Genomic DNA, 19,509 nt, shown 5'->3' on the forward strand with positions numbered 1-19,509 from the left:
ATCCCCAAACCAGACAAATATACTACAAGAAAAGAAAACTGGAGAGCAATATCACCGATGAACTTAGATGCAAAAATCCTCAACAAGATACTAGCCAACAGACTCCAACATGACGTTAAAAGGATCACACACCATGACACTGTTTTTACTTTCAAGTCTTGGCTCTTGTCAATAGGTGTGCAGGGGTCGCTGGCCAGCCCGGGTCTCCCCAATTGATACTTTACTGTGCAAAGACAGCCAGGAGGTGGATTGCCACATCATGTGGCCGGCTCTCTGGTTTTGTTTTTCTTTGGCAGGAATCTCTTGATTGTTTTCAGTGGTGCCTGTTACCAGGGTGCAATACCACCAGTGGCTTAGGAGGCTTCCCTTTTCTCCAGGCCCTCTCCCAAAGGTATTGCTTCCAGACGTATTGACACTGGCAATCCTAACAGCTGCCAGGTGAAACCGCAAAGGCGTTTCAATTTCCATTTCTCCCATTCGCATGCTCGTGGAGCATATTTCCTGGGCCTTTCTTAGAAAACAACACAAAGGAAAACAAAACACGCATGGTGAATTCAATTTACCTCTTGAAACCGCCTGTTGCAAGTCGATCCTGTTTCGGGCTCTTTTCCAGTGCCTATCCCCAGGACATTTTTGCAGCGGGGGTGTCAATTACAACCCCGCTGGCCTTTTGAACAGGAAGGGCTGCTGAGCTCCCTTTGGAACGTTGTAGTTACAGGACGCGGCCACAAGGCGGCAGCATTTTCCCACAGCTGGTCGGATTCCCCAGGAACGCAGACCTTGCGCACATGCGTGTTCTTCGAATATGAATTAGAGTGGAACGTGTCCGGACAGACACCTAAGGGCTTGTGTCTCACTCCTTCTCCCACTTATCCTTCCCACTCTCGATTCATCTCACCCCCTGCAAACCCCTCCTGATGAGGGTGTTGTCGGAGGCAAGTGGGGTGACTCTAAGGAAGGAGGTGAATGGCGGGAACCCCACCAGCAGGAGACCTGGACACCAGGTGATGTTTGAACGCTGTTGTGCATGTCGGACCACCATCCTCTGGCTGCAGTGGGCTTGGCTTAGCTGCAGGAGGGCACACCTACATCTAGAGAGACTGCTGCCAACCGGAGGGGACCAGGCACCACAGGTCCAAAGGGGTTAATTCTCTGGTGCGCCCCCCCCCCGCCCCGACCTGCCTCACTGTGACCACACTCCAACTTTGGTGCCCAAGCCTGCTCACGCTCCAGGGAAGTGACACCCGCACACCTCTCTGAGGCCTGAGAGGAACGTACTGAACCTCGATCATTTTGGTTTTTATAGAGTTTCTAATTTCTGTCCGTGTCTAGTGAATTTACAATGCTGTATTGACTTTCGCTGTGCAGCACCTTGATTCAGTTCTCCGTGTATGTATATATATACACATCCATTCTCTTTCGCATTCTCTTCCCACGTAGCTTACTCCAGGGTGGTGCCAACCTCTCCCTGTGCTTTGTAGTAGGTGGTTGTGGATCGTCTGCTTTATACATATTAGAATGCATGTGTTAATCCCACCCTCCTCATTCAACCCACCTCCGCATGCCTTTGCCCTCTCGAAACCCTGTACTTGCGTTCTAAATCTGTGACTCTGTTTGTGCTTTCTACTTTCTTGGTATCGACTTTGAGATGCCACCTATACGTGCTATCGTTGGAATTTTCTCTTTCTCTGTTGGACGTTGCATGGTGAGTACAGGGAACTCCGGATCTATCGAAGATGCTGGAAATGGCAGGATTTTATTCTGTTTCATGGCTGAGCAGTATTCCATGCTCTATGTGTACCATCTCTTCACTTTCCATTCATCTGGGGATGGACATTGTGTTTTTACTATCAAGACTTGGCTGTTGTCAATAGGTGGCTAGTGCCAGCTGGGGAGCCCGTGTCTCTCTAAAGTACACATGGCTCTGCAAACGCTTCCAAAACACTGCAGAGGAAAGAACACTCCCAAACTCATTGTACGAAGCCATCCACCTGATCCCCAAACCAGACAAAGATACTACAAGAAAAGAAAACTGGAGAGCAATATCACCGATGAACTTAGATGCAAAAATCCTCAACAAGATACTAGCCAACAGACTCCAACATGACGTTAAAAGGATCACACACCATGACACTGTGTTTTTACTTTCAAGTCTTGGCTCTTGTCAATAGGTGTGCAGGGGTCGCTGGCCAGCCCGGGTCTCCCCAATTGATACTTTACTGCGCAAAGACAGCCAGGAGGTGGATTGCCACATCATGTGGCCGGCTCTCTGGTTTTGTTTTTCTTTGGCAGGAATCTCTTGATTGTTTTCAGTGGTGCCTGTTACCAGGGTGCAATACCACCAGTGGCTTAGGAGGCTTCCCTTTTCTCCAGGCCCTCTCCCAAAGGTATTGCTTCCAGACGTATTGACACTGGCAATCCTAACAGCTGCCAGGTGAAACCGCAAAGGCGTTTCAATTTCCATTTCTCCCATTCGCATGCTCGTGGAGCATATTTCCTGGGCCTTTCTTAGAAAACAACACAAAGGAAAACAAAACACGCATGGTGAATTCAATTTACCTCTTGAAACCGCCTGTTGCAAGTCGATCCTGTTTCGGGCTCTTTTCCAGTGCCTATCCCCAGGACATTTTTGCAGCGGGGGTGTCAATTACAACCCCGCTGGCCTTTTGAACAGGAAGGGCTGCTGAGCTCCCTTTGGAACGTTGTAGTTACAGGACGCGGCCACAAGGCGGCAGCATTTTCCCACAGCTGGTCGGATTCCCCAGGAACGCAGACCTTGCGCACAGGCGTGTTCTTCGAATATGAATTAGAGTGGAACGTGTCCGGACAGACACCTAAGGGCTTGTGTCTCACTCCTTCTCCCACTTATCCTTCCCACTCTCGATTCATCTCACCCCCTGCAAACCCCTCCTGATGAGGGTGCTGTCGGAGGCAAGTGGGGTGACTCTAAGGAAGGAGGTGAATGGCGGGAACCCCACCAGCAGGAGACCTGGACACCAGGTGATGTTTGAACGCTGTTGTGCATGTCGGACCACCATCCTCTGGCTGCAGTGGGCTTGGCTTAGCTGCAGGAGGGCACACCTACATCTAGAGAGACTGCTGCCAACCGGAGGGGACCAGGCACCACAGGTCCAAAGGGGTTAATTCTCTGGTGCGCCCCCCCCCCCGCCCCGACCTGCCTCACTGTGACCACACTCCAACTTTGGTGCCCAAGCCTGCTCACGCTCCAGGGAAGTGACACCCGCACACCTCTCTGAGGCCTGAGAGGAACGTACTGAACCTCGATCATTTTGGTTTTTATAGAGTTTCTAATTTCTGTCCGTGTCTAGTGAATTTACAATGCTGTATTGACTTTCGCTGTGCAGCACCTTGATTCAGTTCTCCGTGTATGTATATATATACACATCCATTCTCTTTCGCATTCTCTTCCCACGTAGCTTACTCCAGGGTGGTGCCGACCTCTCCCTGTGCTTTGTAGTAGGTGGTTGTGGATCGTCTGCTTTATACATATTAGAATGCATGTGTTAATCCCACCCTCCTCATTCAACCCACCTCCGCATGCCTTTGCCCTCTCGAAACCCTGTACTTGCGTTCTAAATCTGTGACTCTGTTTGTGCTTTCTACTTTCTTGGTATCGACTTTGAGATGCCACCTATACGTGCTATCGTTGGAATTTTCTCTTTCTCTGTTGGACGTTGCATGGTGAGTACAGGGTACTCCGGATCTATCGAAGATGCTGGAAATGGCAGGATTTTATTGTGTTTCATGGCTGAGCAGTATTCCATGCTCTATGTGTACCATCTCTTCACTTTCCATTCATCTGGGGATGGACATTGTGTTTTTACTATCAAGACTTGGCTGTTGTCAATAGGTGGCTAGTGCCAGCTGGGGAGCCCGTGTCTCTCTAAAGTACACATGGCTCTGCAAACGCTTCCAAAACACTGCAGAGGAAAGAACACTCCCAAATTCATTGTATGAAGCCATCCACCTGATCCCCAAACCAGACAAATATACTACAAGAAAAGAAAACTGGAGAGCAATATCACCGATGAACTTAGATGCAAAAATCCTCAACAAGATACTAGCCAACAGACTCCAACATGACGTTAAAAGGATCACACACCATGACACTGTTTTTACTTTCAAGTCTTGGCTCTTGTCAATAGGTGTGCAGGGGTCGCTGGCCAGCCCGGGTCTCCCCAATTGATACTTTACTGTGCAAAGACAGCCAGGAGGTGGATTGCCACATCATGTGGCCGGCTCTCTGGTTTTGTTTTTCTTTGGCAGGAATCTCTTGATTGTTTTCAGTGGTGCCTGTTACCAGGGTGCAATACCACCAGTGGCTTAGGAGGCTTCCCTTTTCTCCAGGCCCTCTCCCAAAGGTATTGCTTCCAGACGTATTGACACTGGCAATCCTAACAGCTGCCAGGTGAAACCGCAAAGGCGTTTCAATTTCCATTTCTCCCATTCGCATGCTCGTGGAGCATATTTCCTGGGCCTCTCTTAGAAAACAACACAAAGGAAAACAAAACACGCATGGTGAATTCAATTTAGCTCTTGAAACCGCCTGTTGCAAGTCGATCCTGTTTCGGGCTCTTTTCCAGTGCCTATCCCCAGGACATTTTTGCAGCGGGGGTGTCAATTACAACCCCGCTGGCCTTTTGAACAGGAAGGGCTGCTGAGCTCCCTTTGGAACGTTGTAGTTACAGGACGCGGCCACAAGGCGGCAGCATTTTCCCACAGCTGGTCGGATTCCCCAGGAACGCAGACCTTGCGCACAGGCGTGTTCTTCGAATATGAATTAGAGTGGAACGTGTCCGGACAGACACCTAAGGGCTTGTGTCTCACTCCTTCTCCCACTTATCCTTCCCACTCTCGATTCATCTCACCCCCTGCAAACCCCTCCTGATGAGGGTGTTGTCGGAGGCAAGTGGGGTGACTCTAAGGAAGGAGGTGAATGGCGGGAACCCCACCAGCAGGAGACCTGGACACCAGGTGATGTTTGAACGCTGTTGTGCATGTCGGACCACCATCCTCTGGCTGCAGTGGGCTTGGCTTAGCTGCAGGAGGGCACACCTACATCTAGAGAGACTGCTGCCAACCGGAGGGGACCAGGCACCACAGGTCCAAAGGGGTTAATTCTCTGGTGCGCCCCCCCCCCCGCCCCGACCTGCCTCACTGTGACCACACTCCAACTTTGGTGCCCAAGCCTGCTCACGCTCCAGGGAAGTGACACACGCACACCTCTCTGAGGCCTGAGAGGAACGTACTGAACCTCGATCATTTTGGTTTTTATAGAGTTTCTAATTTCTGTCCGTGTCTAGTGAATTTACAATGCTGTATTGACTTTCGCTGTGCAGCACCTTGATTCAGTTCTCCGTGTATGTATATATATACACATCCATTCTCTTTCGCATTCTCTTCCCACGTAGCTTACTCCAGGGTGGTGCCGACCTCTCCCTGTGCTTTGTAGTAGGTGGTTGTGGATCGTCTGCTTTATACATATTAGAATGCATGTGTTAATCCCACCCTCCTCATTCAACCCACCTCCGCATGCCTTTGCCCTCTCGAAACCCTGTACTTGCGTTCTAAATCTGTGACTCTGTTTGTGCTTTCTACTTTCTTGGTATCGACTTTGAGATGCCACCTATACGTGCTATCGTTGGAATTTTCTCTTTCTCTGTTGGACGTTGCATGGTGAGTACAGGGTACTCCGGATCTATCGAAGATGCTGGAAATGGCAGGATTTTATTCTGTTTCATGGCTGAGCAGTATTCCATGCTCTATGTGTACCATCTCTTCACTTTCCATTCATCTGGGGATGGACATTGTGTTTTTACTATCAAGACTTGGCTGTTGTCAATAGGTGGCTAGTGCCAGCTGGGGAGCCCGTGTCTCTCTAAAGTACACATGGCTCTGCAAACGCTTCCAAAACACTGCAGAGGAAAGAACACTCCCAAACTCATTGTACGAAGCCATCCACCTGATCCCCAAACCAGACAAAGATACTACAAGAAAAGAAAACTGGAGAGCAATATCACCGATGAACTTAGATGCAAAAATCCTCAACAAGATACTAGCCAACAGACTCCAACATGACGTTAAAAGGATCACACACCATGACACTGTGTTTTTACTTTCAAGTCTTGGCTCTTGTCAATAGGTGTGCAGGGGTCGCTGGCCAGCCCGGGTCTCCCCAATTGATACTTTACTGCGCAAAGACAGCCAGGAGGTGGATTGCCACATCATGTGGCCGGCTCTCTGGTTTTGTTTTTCTTTGGCAGGAATCTCTTGATTGTTTTCAGTGGTGCCTGTTACCAGGGTGCAATACCACCAGTGGCTTAGGAGGCTTCCCTTTTCTCCAGGCCCTCTCCCAAAGGTATTGCTTCCAGACGTATTGACACTGGCAATCCTAACAGCTGCCAGGTGAAACCGCAAAGGCGTTTCAATTTCCATTTCTCCCATTCGCATGCTCGTGGAGCATATTTCCTGGGCCTTTCTTAGAAAACAACACAAAGGAAAACAAAACACGCATGGTGAATTCAATTTAGCTCTTGAAACCGCCTGTTGCAAGTCGATCCTGTTTCGGGCTCTTTTCCAGTGCCTATCCCCAGGACATTTTTGCAGCGGGGGTGTCAATTACAACCCCGCTGGCCTTTTGAACAGGAAGGGCTGCTGAGCTCCCTTTGGAACGTTGTAGTTACAGGACGCGGCCACAAGGCGGCAGCATTTTCCCACAGCTGGTCGGATTCCCCAGGAACGCAGACCTTGCGCACAGGCGTGTTCTTCGAATATGAATTAGAGTGGAACGTGTCCGGACAGACACCTAAGGGCTTGTGTCTCACTCCTTCTCCCACTTATCCTTCCCACTCTCGATTCATCTCACCCCCTGCAAACCCCTCCTGATGAGGGTGCTGTCGGAGGCAAGTGGGGTGACTCTAAGGAAGGAGGTGAATGGCGGGAACCCCACCAGCAGGAGACCTGGACACCAGGTGATGTTTGAACGCTGTTGTGCATGTCGGACCACCATCCTCTGGCTGCAGTGGGCTTGGCTTAGCTGCAGGAGGGCACACCTACATCTAGAGAGACTGCTGCCAACCGGAGGGGACCAGGCACCACAGGTCCAAAGGGGTTAATTCTCTGGTGCGCCACCCCCCTGCCCTGACCTGCCTCACTGTGACCACACTCCAACTTTGGTGCCCAAGCCTGCTCACGCTCCAGGGAAGTGACACCCGCACACCTCTCTGAGGCCTGAGAGGAACGTACTGGACCTCGATCATTTTGGTTTTTATAGAGTTTCTAATTTCTGTCCGTGTCTAGTGAATTTACAATGCTGTATTGACTTTCGCTGTGCAGCACCTTGATTCAGTTCTCCGTGTATGTATATATATACACATCCATTCTCTTTCGCATTCTCTTCCCACGTAGCTTACTCCAGGGTGGTGCCAACCTCTCCCTGTGCTTTGTAGTAGGTGGTTGTGGATCGTCTGCTTTATACATATTAGAATGCATGTGTTAATCCCACCCTCCTCATTCAACCCACCTCCGCATGCCTTTGCCCTCTCGAAACCCTGTACTTGCGTTCTAAATCTGTGACTCTGTTTGTGCTTTCTACTTTCTTGGTATCGACTTTCAGATGTCACCTATACGTGCTATCGTTGGAATTTTCTCTTTCTCTGTTGGACGTTGCATGCTGAGTACAGGGTACTCTGGATCTATCGAAGATGCTGGAAATGGCAGGATTTTATTCTGTTTCATGGCTGAGCAGTATTCCATGCTCTATGTGTACCATCTCTTCACTTTCCATTCATCTGGGGATGGACATTGTGTTTTTACTATCAAGACTTGGCTGTTGTCAATAGGTGGCTAGTGCCAGCTGGGGAGCCCGTGTCTCTCTAAAGTACACATGGCTCTGCAAACGCTTCCAAAACACTGCAGAGGAAAGAACACTCCCAAACTCATTGTATGAAGCCATCCACTTGATCCCCAAACCAGACAAAGATACTACAAGAAAAGAAAACTGGAGAGCAATATCACCGATGAACTTAGATGCAAAAATCCTCAACAAGATACTAGCCAACAGACTCCAACATGACGTTAAAAGGATCACACACCATGACACTGTGTTTTTACTTTCAAGTCTTGGCTCTTGTCAATAGGTGTGCAGGGGTCGCTGGCCAGCCCGGGTCTCCCCAATTGATACTTTACTGCGCAAAGACAGCCAGGAGGTGGATTGCCACATCATGTGGCCGGCTCTCTGGTTTTGTTTTTCTTTGGCAGGAATCTCTTGATTGTTTTCAGTGGTGCCTGTTACCAGGGTGCAATACCACCAGTGGCTTAGGAGGCTTCCCTTTTCTCCAGGCCCTCTCCCAAAGGTATTGCTTCCAGACGTATTGACACTGGCAATCCTAACAGCTGCCAGGTGAAACCGCAAAGGCGTTTCAATTTCCATTTCTCCCATTCGCATGGTCGTGGAGCATATTTCCTGGGCCTTTCTTAGAAAACAACACAAAGGAAAACAAAACACGCATGGTGAATGCAATTTACCTCTTGAAACCGCCTGTTGCAAGTCGATCCTGTTTCGGGCTCTTTTCCAGTGCCTATCCCCAGGACATTTTTGCAGCGGGGGTGTCAATTACAACCCCGCTGGCCTTTTGAACAGGAAGGGCTGCTGAGCTCCCTTTGGAACGTTGTAGTTACAGGACGCGGCCACAAGGCGGCAGCATTTTCCCACAGCTGGTCGGATTCCCCAGGAATGCAGACCTTGCGCACATGCGTGTTCTTCGAATATGAATTAGAGTGGAACGTGTCCGGACAGACACCTAAGGGCTTGTGTCTCACTCCTTCTCCCACTTATCCTTCCCACTCTCGATTCATCTCACCCCCTGCAAACCCCTCCTGATGAGGGTGTTGTCGGAGGCAAGTGGGGTGACTCTAAGGAAGGAGGTGAATGGCGGGAACCACACCAGCAGGAGACCTGGACACCAGGTGATGTTTGAACGCTGTTGTGCATGTCGGACCACCATCCTCTGGCTGCAGTGGGCTTGGCTTAGCTGCAGGAGGGCACACCTACATCTAGAGAGACTGCTGCCAACCGGAGGGGACCAGGCACCACAGGTCCAAAGGGGTTAATTCTCTGGTGCGCCCCCCCCCCGCCCCGACCTGCCTCACTGTGACCACACTCCAACTTTGGTGCCCAAGCCTGCTCACACTCCAGGGAAGTGACACCCGCACACCTCTCTGAGGCCTGAGAGGAACGTACTGGACCTCGATCATTTTGGTTTTTATAGAGTTTCTAATTTCTGTCCGTGTCTAGTGAATTTACAATGCTGTATTGACTTTCGCTGTGCAGCACCTTGATTCAGTTCTCCGTGTATGTATATATATACACATCCATTCTCTTTCGCATTCTCTTCCCACGTAGCTTACTCCAGGGTGGTGCCGACCTCTCCCTGTGCTTTGTAGTAGGTGGTTGTGGATCGTCTGCTTTATACATATTAGAATGCATGTGTTAATCCCACCCTCCTCATTCAACCCACCTCCGCATGCCTTTGCCCTCTCGAAACCCTGTACTTGCGTTCTAAATCTGTGACTCTGTTTGTGCTTTCTACTTTCTTGGTATCGACTTTGAGATGCCACCTATACGTGCTATCGTTGGAATTTTCTCTTTCTCTGTTGGACGTTGCATGCTGAGTACAGGGTACTCTGGATCTATCGAAGATGCTGGAAATGGCAGGATTTTATTCTGTTTCATGGCTGAGCAGTATTCCATGCTCTATGTGTACCATCTCTTCACTTTCCATTCATCTGGGGATGGACATTGTGTTTTTACTATCAAGACTTGGCTGTTGTCAATAGGTGGCTAGTGCCAGCTGGGGAGCCCGTGTCTCTCTAAAGTACACATGGCTCTGCAAACGCTTCCAAAACACTGCAGAGGAAAGAACACTCCCAAACTCATTGTACGAAGCCATCCACCTGATCCCCAAACCAGACAAAGATACTACAAGAAAAGAAAACTGGAGAGCAATATCACCGATGAACTTAGATGCAAAAATCCTCAACAAGATACTAGCCAACAGACTCCAACATGACGTTAAAAGGATCACACACCATGACACTGTGTTTTTACTTTCAAGTCTTGGCTCTTGTCAATAGGTGTGCAGGGGTCGCTGGCCAGCCCGGGTCTCCCCAATTGATACTTTACTGCGCAAAGACAGCCAGGAGGTGGATTGCCACATCATGTGGCTGGCTCTCTGGTTTTGTTTTTCTTTGGCAGGAATCTCTTGATTGTTTTCAGTGGTGCCTGTTACCAGGGTGCAATACCACCAGTGGCTTAGGAGGCTTCCCTTTTCTCCAGGCCCTCTCCCAAAGGTATTGCTTCCAGACGTATTGACACTGGCAATCCTAACAGCTGCCAGGTGAAACCGCAAAGGCGTTTCAATTTCCATTTCTCCCATTCGCATGCTCATGGAGCATATTTCCTGGGCCTTTCTTAGAAAACAACACAAAGGAAAACAAAACACGCATGGTGAATTCAATTTAGCTCTTGAAACCGCCTGTTGCAAGTCGATCCTGTTTCGGGCTCTTTTCCAGTGCCTATCCCCAGGACATTTTTGCAGCGGGGGTGTCAATTACAACCCCGCTGGCCTTTTGAACAGGAAGGGCTGCTGAGCTCCCTTTGGAACGTTGTAGTTACAGGACGCGGCCACAAGGCGGCAGCATTTTCCCACAGCTGGTCGGGTTCCCCAGGAACGCAGACCTTGCGCACAGGCATGTTCTTCGAATATGAATTAGAGTGGAACGTGTCCGGACAGACACCTAAGGGCTTGTGTCTCACTCCTTCTCCCACTTATCCTTCCCACTCTCGATTCATCTCACCCCCTGCAAACCCCTCCTGATGAGGGTGCTGTCGGAGGCAAGTGGGGTGACTCTAAGGAAGGAGGTGAATGGCGGGAACCCCACCAGCAGGAGACCTGGACACCAGGTGATGTTTGAACGCTGTTGTGCATGTCGGACCACCATCCTCTGGCTGCAGTGGGCTTGGCTTAGCTGCAGGAGGGCACACCTACATCTAGAGAGACTGCTGCCAACCGGAGGGGACCAGGCACCACAGGTCCAAAGGGGTTAATTCTCTGGTGCGCCACCCCCCTGCCCTGACCTGCCTCACTGTGACCACACTCCAACTTTGGTGCCCAAGCCTGCTCACGCTCCAGGGAAGTGACACCCGCACACCTCTCTGAGGCCTGAGAGGAACGTACTGGACCTCGATCATTTTGGTTTTTATAGAGTTTCTAATTTCTGTCCGTGTCTAGTGAATTTACAATGCTGTATTGACTTTCGCTGTGCAGCACCTTGATTCAGTTCTCCGTGTATGTATATATATACACATCCATTCTCTTTCGCATTCTCTTCCCACGTAGCTTACTCCAGGGTGGTGCCAACCTCTCCCTGTGCTTTGTAGTAGGTGGTTGTGGATCGTCTGCTTTATACATATTAGAATGCATGTGTTAATCCCACCCTCCTCATTCAACCCACCTCCGCATGCCTTTGCCCTCTCGAAACCCTGTACTTGCGTTCTAAATCTGTGACTCTGTTTGTGCTTTCTACTTTCTTGGTATCGACTTTCAGATGTCACCTATACGTGCTATCGTTGGAATTTTCTCTTTCTCTGTTGGACGTTGCATGCTGAGTACAGGGTACTCTGGATCTATCGAAGATGCTGGAAATGGCAGGATTTTATTCTGTTTCATGGCTGAGCAGTATTCCATGCTCTATGTGTACCAACTCTTCACTTTCCATTCATCTGGGGATGGACATTGTGTTTTTACTATCAAGACTTGGCTGTTGTCAATAGGTGGCTAGTGCCAGCTGGGGAGCCCGTGTCTCTCTAAAGTACACATGGCTCTGCAAACGCTTCCAAAACACTGCAGAGGAAAGAACACTCCCAAACTCATTGTACGAAGCCATCCACCTGATCCCCAAACCAGACAAAGATACTACAAGAAAAGAAAACTGGAGAGCAATATCACCGATGAACTTAGATGCAAAAATCCTCAACAAGATACTAGCCAACAGACTCCAACATGACGTTAAAAGGATCACACACCATGACACTGTGTTTTTACTTTCAAGTCTTGGCTCTTGTCAATAGGTGTGCAGGGGTCGCTGGCCAGCCCGGGTCTCCCCAATTGATACTTTACTGTGCAAAGACAGCCAGGAGGTGGATTGCCACATCATGTGGCCGGCTCTCTGGTTTTGTTTTTCTTTGGCAGGAATCTCTTGATTGTTTTCAGTGGTGCCTGTTACCAGGGTGCAATACCACCAGTGGCTTAGGAGGCTTCCCTTTTCTCCAGGCCCTCTCCCAAAGGTATTGCTTCCAGACGTATTGACACTGGCAATCCTAACGGCTGCCAGGTGAAACCGCAAAGGCGTTTCAATTTCCATTTCTCCCATTCGCATGGTCGTGGAGCATATTTCCTGGGCCTTTCTTAGAAAACAACACAAAGGAAAACAAAACACTCATGGTGAATTCAATTTAGCTCTTGAAACCGCCTGTTGCAAGTCGATCCTGTTTTGGGCTCTTTTCCAGTGCCTATCCCCAGGACATTTTTGCAGCGGGGGTGTCAATTACAACCCCGCTTGCCTTTTGAACAGGAAGGGCTGCTGAGCTCCCTTTGGAACGTTGTAGTTACAGGACGCGGCCACAAGGCGGCAGCATTTTCCCACAGCTGGTCGGATTCCCCAGGAACGCAGACCTTGCGCACAGGCGTGTTCTTCGAATATGAATTAGAGTGGAACGTGTCCGGACAGACACCTAAGGGCTTGTGTCTCACTCCTTCTCCCACTTATCCTTCCCACTCTCGATTCATCTCACCCCCTGCAAACCCCTCCTGATGAGGGTGTTGTCGGAGGCAAGTGGGGTGACTCTAAGGAAGGAGGTGAATGGCGGGAACCCCACCAGCAGGAGACCTGGACACCAGGTGATGTTTGAACGCTGTTGTGCATGTCGGACCACCATCCTCTGGCTGCAGTGGGCTTGGCTTAGCTGCAGGAGGGCACACCTACATCTAGAGAGACTGCTGCCAACCGGAGGGGACCAGGAACCACAGGTCCAAAGGGGTTAATTCTCTGGTGCGCCCCCCCCCCGCCCAGACCTGCCTCACTGTGACCACACTCCAACTTTGGTGCCCAAGCCTGCTCACGCTCCAGGGAAGTGACACCCGCACACCTCTCTGAGGCCTGAGAGGAACGTACTGGACCTCGATCATTTTGGTTTTTATAGAGTTTCTAATTTCTGTCCGTGTCTAGTGAATTTACAATGCTGTATTGACTTTCGCTGTGCAGCACCTTGATTCAGTTCTCCGTGTATGTATATATATACACATCCATTCTCTTTCGCATTCTCTTCCCACGTAGCTTACTCCAGGGTGGTGCCGACCTCTCCCTGTGCTTTGTAGTAGGTGGTTGTGGATCGTCTGCTTTATACATATTAGAATGCATGTGTTAATCCCACCCTCCTCATTCAACCCACCTCCGCATGCCTTTGCTCTCTCGAAACCCTGTACTTGCGTTCTAAATCTGTGACTCTGCTTGTGCTTTCTACTTTCCTGGTATCGACTTTGAGATGCCACCTATACGTGCTATCGTTGGAATTTTCTCTTTCTCTGTTGGACGTTGCATGCTGAGTACAGGGAACTCCGGATCTATCGAAGATGCTGGAAATGGCAGGATTTTATTCTGTTTCATGGCTGAGCAGTATTCCATGCTCTATGTGTACCAACTCTTCACTTTCCATTCATCTGGGGATGGACATTGTGTTTTTACTATCAAGACTTGGCTGTTGTCAATAGGTGGCTAGTGCCAGCTGGGGAGCCCGTGTCTCTCTAAAGTACACATGGCTCTGCAAACGCTTCCAAAACACTGCAGAGGAAAGAACACTCCCAAACTCATTGTACGAAGCCATCCACCTGATCCCCAAACCAGACAAAGATACTACAAGAAAAGAAAACTGGAGAGCAATATCACCGATGAACTTAGATGCAAAAATCCTCAACAAGATACTAGCCAACAGACTCCAACATGACGTTAAAAGGATCACACACCATGACACTGTGTTTTTACTTTCAAGTCTTGGCTCTTGTCAATAGGTGTGCAGGGGTCGCTGGCCAGCCCGGGTCTCCCCAATTGATACTTTACTGCGCAAAGACAGCCAGGAGGTGGATTGCCACATCATGTGGCCGGCTCTCTGGTTTTGTTTTTCTTTGGCAGGAATCTCTTGATTGTTTTCAGTGGTGCCTGTTACCAGGGTGCAATACCACCAGTGGCTTAGGAGGCTTCCCTTTTCTCCAGGCCCTCTCCCAAAGGTATTGCTTCCAGACGTATTGACACTGGCAATCCTAACAGCTGCCAGGTGAAACCGCAAAGGCGTTTCAATTTCCATTTCTCCCATTCGCATGCTCGTGGAGCATATTTCCTGGGCCTTTCTTAGAAAACAACACAAAGGAAAACAAAACACGCATGGTGAATTCAATTTAGCTCTTGAAACCGCCTGTTGCAAGTCGATCCTGTTTCGGGCTCTTTTCCAGTGCCTATCCCCAGGACATTTTTGCAGCGGGGGTGTCAATTACAACCCCGCTGGCCTTTTGAACAGGAAGGGCTGCTGAGCTCCCTTTGGAACGTTGTAGTTACAGGCCGCGGCCACAAGGCGGCAGCATTTTCCCACAGCTGGTCGGGTTCCCCAGGAACGCAGACCTTGCGCACAGGCGTGTTCTTCGAATATGAATTAGAGTGGAACGTGTCCGGACAGACACCTAAGGGCTTGTGTCTCACTCCTTCTCCCACTTATCCTTCCCACTCTCGATTCATCTCACCCCCTGCAAACCCCTCCTGATGAGGGTGCTGTCGGAGGCAAGTGGGGTGACTCTAAGGAAGGAGGTGAATGGCGGGAACCCCACCAGCAGGAGACCTGGACACCAGGTGATGTTTGAACGCTGTTGTGCATGTCGGACCACCATCCTCTGGCTGCAGTGGGCTTGGCTTAGCTGCAGGAGGGCACACCTACATCTAGAGAGACTGCTGCCAACCGGAGGGGACCAGGCACCACAGGTCCAAAGGGGTTAATTCTCTGGTGCGCCACCCCCCTGCCCTGACCTGCCTCACTGTGACCACACTCCAACTTTGGTGCCCAAGCCTGCTCACGCTCCAGGGAAGTGACACCCGCACACCTCTCTGAGGCCTGAGAGGAACGTACTGGACCTCGATCATTTTGGTTTTTATAGAGTTTCTAATTTCTGTCCGTGTCTAGTGAATTTACAATGCTGTATTGACTTTCGCTGTGCAGCACCTTGATTCAGTTCTCCGTGTATGTATATATATACACATCCATTCTCTTTCGCATTCTCTTCCCACGTAGCTTACTCCAGGGTGGTGCCAACCTCTCCCTGTGCTTTGTAGTAGGTGGTTGTGGATCGTCTGCTTTATACATATCAGAATGCATGTGTTAATCCCACCCTCCTCATTCAACCCACCTCCGCATGACTTTGCCCTCTCGAAACCCTGTACTTGCGTTCTAAATCTGTGACTCTGTTTGTGCTTTCTACTTTCTTGGTATCGACTTTCAGATGTCACCTATACGTGCTATCGTTGGAATTTTCTCTTTCTCTGTTGGACGTTGCATGCTGAGTACAGGGTACTCTGGATCTATCGAAGATGCTGGAAATGGCAGGATTTTATTCTGTTTCATGGCTGAGCAGTATTCCATGCTCTATGTGTACCAACTCTTCACTTTCCATTCATCTGGGGATGGACATTGTGTTTTTACTATCAAGACTTGGCTGTTGTCAATAGGTGGCTAGTGCCAGCTGGGGAGCCCGTGTCTCTCTAAAGTACACATGGCTCTGCAAACGCTTCCAAAACACTGCGGAGGAAACAACACTCCCAAACTCATTGTACGAAGCCATCCACCTGATCCCCAAACCAGACAAAGATACTACAAGAAAAGAAAACTGGAGAGCAATATCACCGATGAACTTAGATGCAAAAATCCTCAACAAGATACTAGCCAACAGACTCCAACATGACGTTAAAAGGATCACACACCATGACACTGTGTTTTTACTTTCAAGTCTTGGCTCTTGTCAATAGGTGTGCAGGGGTCGCTGGCCAGCCCGGGTCTCCCCAATTGATACTTTACTGTGCAAAGACAGCCAGGAGGTGGATAGCCACATCATGTGGCCGGCTCTCTGGTTTTGTTTTTCTTTGGCAGGAATCTCTTGATTGTTTTCAGTGGTGCCTGTTACCAGGGTGCAATACCACCAGTGGCTTAGGAGGCTTCCCTTTTCTCCAGGCCCTCTCCCAAAGGTATTGCTTCCAGACGTATTGACACTGGCAATCCTAACAGCTGCCAGGTGAAACCGCAAAGGCGTTTCAATTTCCATTTCTCCCATTCGCATGGTCGTGGAGCATATTTCCTGGGCCTTTCTTAGAAAACAACACAAAGGAAAACAAAACACGCATGGTGAATTCAATTTAGCTCTTGAAACCGCCTGTTGCAAGTCGATCCTGTTTTGGGCTCTTTTCCAGTGCCTATCCCCAGGACATTTTTGCAGCGGGGGTGTCAATTACAACCCCGCTTGCCTTTTGAACAGGAAGGGCTGCTGAGCTCCCTTTGGAACGTTGTAGTTACAGGACGCGGCCACAAGGCGGCAGCATTTTCCCACAGCTGGTCGGATTCCCCAGGAACGCAGACCTTGCGCACAGGCGTGTTCTTCGAATATGAATTAGAGTGGAACGTGTCCGGACAGACACCTAAGGGCTTGTGTCTCACTCCTTCTCCCACTTATCCTTCCCACTCTCGATTCATCTCACCCCCTGCAAACCCCTCCTGATGAGGGTGTTGTCGGAGGCAAGTGGGGTGACTCTAAGGAAGGAGGTGAATGGCGGGAACCCCACCAGCAGGAGACCTGGACACCAGGTGATGTTTGAACGCTGTTGTGCATGTCGGACCACCATCCTCTGGCTGCAGTGGGCTTGGCTTAGCTGCAGGAGGGCACACCTACATCTAGAGAGACTGCTGCCAACCGGAGGGGACCAGGCACCACAGGTCCAAAGGGGTTAATTCTCTGGTGCGCCCCCCCCCCGCCCAGACCTGCCTCACTGTGACCACACTCCAACTTTGGTGCCCAAGCCTGCTCACGCTCCAGGGAAGTGACACCCGCACACCTCTCTGAGGCCTGAGAGGAACGTACTGGACCTCGATCATTTTGGTTTTTATAGAGTTTCTAATTTCTGTCCGTGTCTAGTGAATTTACAATGCTGTATTGACTTTCGCTGTGCAGCACCTTGATTCAGTTCTCCGTGTATGTATATATATACACATCCATTCTCTTTCGCATTCTCTTCCCACGTAGCTTACTCCAGGGTGGTGCCGACCTCTCCCTGTGCTTTGTAGTAGGTGGTTGTGGATCGTCTGCTTTATACATATTAGAATGCATGTGTTAATCCCACCCTCCTCATTCAACCCACCTCCGCATGCCTTTGCTCTCTCGAAACCCTGTACTTGCGTTCTAAATCTGTGACTCTGCTTGTGCTTTCTACTTTCCTGGTATCGACTTTGAGATGCCACCTATACGTGCTATCGTTGGAATTTTCTCTTTCTCTGTTGGACGTTGCATGCTGAGTACAGGGAACTCCGGATCTATCGAAGATGCTGGAAATGGCAGGATTTTATTCTGTTTCATGGCTGAGCAGTATTCCATGCTCTATGTGTACCAACTCTTCACTTTCCATTCATCTGGGGATGGACATTGTGTTTTTACTTTCAAGACTTGGCTGTTGTCAATAGGTGGCTAGTGACAGCTGGGGCACCCGTGTCTCTCTAAAGTACACATGGTTCTGCAAACGCTTCCAAAACACTGCAGAGGAAAGAACACTCCCAAACTCATTGTACGAAGCCATCCACCTGATCCCCAAACCAGACAAAGATACTACAAGAAAAGAAAACTGGAGAGCAATATCACCGATGAACTTAGATGCAAAAATCCTCAACAAGATACTAGCCAACAGACTCCAACATGACGTTAAAAGGATCACACACCATGACACTGTGTTTTTACTTTCAAGTCTTGGCTCTTGTCAATAGGTGTGCAGGGGTCGCTGGCCTGCCCGGGTCTCCCCAAATGATACTTTACTGTGCAAAGACAGCCAGGAGGTGGATTGCCACATCATGTGGCCGGCTCTCTGGTTTTGTTTTGTTTTTGGCAGGAATCTCTTGATTGTTTTCAGTGGTGCCTGTTACCAGGGCGCAATACCACCAGTGGCTTAGGAGGCTTCCCTTTTCTCCAGGCCCTCTCCCGAAGGTATTGCTTCCAGACGTATTGACACTGGCAATCCTAACGGCTGCCAGGTGAAACCGCGAAGGCGTTTCAATTTCCATTTCTCCCATTCGCATGGGCGTGGAGCATATTTCCTGGGCCTTTCTTAGAAACCAACACAAAGGGAAACAAAACACGCATGGTGAATTCAACTTACCTCTTGAAACCGCCTGTTGCCAATCAATCCTGTTTCGGGCTCTTTTCCAGTGCCTATCCCCAGGACATTCTTGCAGCGGGGGTGTCAATTACAACCCCACTGGCCTTTTGAACAGGAAGGGCCGCTGAGCTCCCTTTGGAACGTTGTAGTCACAGGAGGCGGCCACAAGGCGGCAGCATTTTCCCACAGCTGGTCGGATTCCCCAGGAACGCAGACCTTGCGCACACGCGTGTTCTTGGAATATGAATTAGAGAGGAACGTGTCCAGACAGACACCTAAGGGCTTGTGTCTCACTCCTTCTCCCACTTACCCTTCCCACTCTCGATTCATCACACCCCCTGCAAACCCCTCCTGAAGAGTGTGTTGTCGGAGGCAAGTGGGGTGACTCTAAGGAAGGAGGTGAATGGCGGGAACCCCACCAGCAGGAGACCTGGACACCAGCTGATGTTTGAACACTGTTGTGCATGTCGGACCACCATCCTCTGGCTGCAGTGGGCTTGGCTTAGCTGCAGGAGGGCACACCTACATCTACAGAGACTGCTGCCAACCAGAAGGGACCAGGCACCACAGGTCCAAAGGGGTTAATTCGCTGGTGCGACCCACTCCCGCGCCGACCTGCCTCACTGTGACCACACTCCAACTTTGGTGCCCAAGCCTGCTCACGCTCCAGGGAAGTGACACCCGCACATCTCTCTGAGGCCTGAGAGGAACATACTGGATCTCGATCATTTTGCTTTTTATAGAGATTCTAATTTCTGTCCATGTCTAGTGAATTTACAATGCTGTTGACTTTCGCTGTGCAGCACCTTGATTCAGTTCTCCATGTATGTATATATATACACATCCATTCTCTTTCACATTCTCTTCCCACGTAGCTTAGTCCAGGGTGGTGCCGACCGCTCCCTGTGCTTTGTAGAAGGTGGTTGTGGATCGTCTGCTTAATACATATTAGAATGCATGTGTTAATCCCACCCTCCTCAT

Source organism: Hippopotamus amphibius, chromosome 6 (genome assembly GCF_030028045.1).
Source record: "Hippopotamus amphibius kiboko isolate mHipAmp2 chromosome 6, mHipAmp2.hap2, whole genome shotgun sequence".
Classification (NCBI taxonomy): domain Eukaryota; kingdom Metazoa; phylum Chordata; class Mammalia; order Artiodactyla; family Hippopotamidae; genus Hippopotamus; species Hippopotamus amphibius.